This window comes from Neopelma chrysocephalum, unplaced genomic scaffold (genome assembly GCF_003984885.1).
Source record: "Neopelma chrysocephalum unplaced genomic scaffold, ASM398488v2 Primary Assembly neopelma1_64070, whole genome shotgun sequence".
Classification (NCBI taxonomy): Eukaryota; Metazoa; Chordata; class Aves; order Passeriformes; family Pipridae; genus Neopelma; species Neopelma chrysocephalum.
In genome coordinates, this window is record NW_020906586.1 from 1 (window position 1) to 970 (window position 970).

Sequence of the window (970 nt, forward strand, 5' to 3'; positions counted from 1 at the left end):
TGATGAGCTCCCTCTGCCCCGGCATCTGGCAGGTGCAGGGTGTCCCTCCTCTTCCCCCTGTGCCATTTCCAGCTCCTGCGGGAGGCTGAACCCGGGACTCACGGAACAGTGCAGGGCCAGGACTGCTGGGGCAGGCCCTGGCACAGCACAGCACTTGCACCCCCTGTGTTGTGAGCCAGGCAGAAGGACACCAACCTGAAGGGCATTCGGATCCCCATGGTGAACATATCCATGAGAAATGTGGCATCATCTCTGCAGCAGGGGCACTGGAGGTATATAACACCAACACACATAGCCTGTTCCTGCAGGAGAAACACAGGCAGCCAGAGTGAGGCCCTAGTGCTGCTGAGCCCCCTCTGTGTCCCCCAGGGTGAGGGAACCACTCCTACTTGGATGCAGTCCCTGTGGAACCAGGTGGTTTTGCAGGCTGGGCACACCAGGGTGTTGAAGGTCTTTCTGTCCTCCACAGGCTCCATGCAGATGAGGCATTCGGTGCCCGGCTCCGGAGTCGCCTCCACTGCCTGCTCTGGGCTGTGTGTGGGGCAGAAGGCCCTGGGGGAAAAAGGGGTGGGTGAGATGAGAAGTGCTGGGTGGTGGAGGGGACAGGAGGTACCTGTATAGTGTAATGAACTGGGTGACACGGCCTCCCTACTTGGCACAGGGCAGGTGGAAGCTCAGGTCACAGTCTGTTTCGCAGCAGGTGATGGTGGCCCCGCTCTGGCCACAGATGCAGCAGCTCTGGAAAGAGCAGAGCAGCCCCGTCAGCAGCAGCCTCACGGCCTCCTCTGTGTCCCAGAGCTGGTTGGAAGGGCTGGGCTTTCTTGCTTGGGGTCTGGGCTAAGCTCCAGCAAACCTCACCTGGCCCAAATCTCCCTGCTCTTGTCAGGCTCTCACCTGCTGTGCCACCTGGGAGAGTACATCTGGGATATTCCTTGGGAGGAAAACCCTGAGTCCTACTCGTTCATTCTCT

The 970-nt window shown here is 59.8% G+C and overlaps 1 long non-coding RNA gene across 1 annotated transcript; it reads right to left on the reverse strand.

Moving 5' to 3' along the window:
* Positions 1–393: 393 nt before the first annotated feature.
* Positions 394–942, reverse strand: LOC113979261. The gene is made up of 3 exons (XR_003537768.1): positions 895–942; positions 614–738; positions 394–552 (listed from the first exon to the last, which is right to left on the reverse strand). It is a non-coding gene; the product is annotated as an uncharacterized LOC113979261 (long non-coding RNA).
* Positions 943–970: the final 28 nt, after the last annotated feature.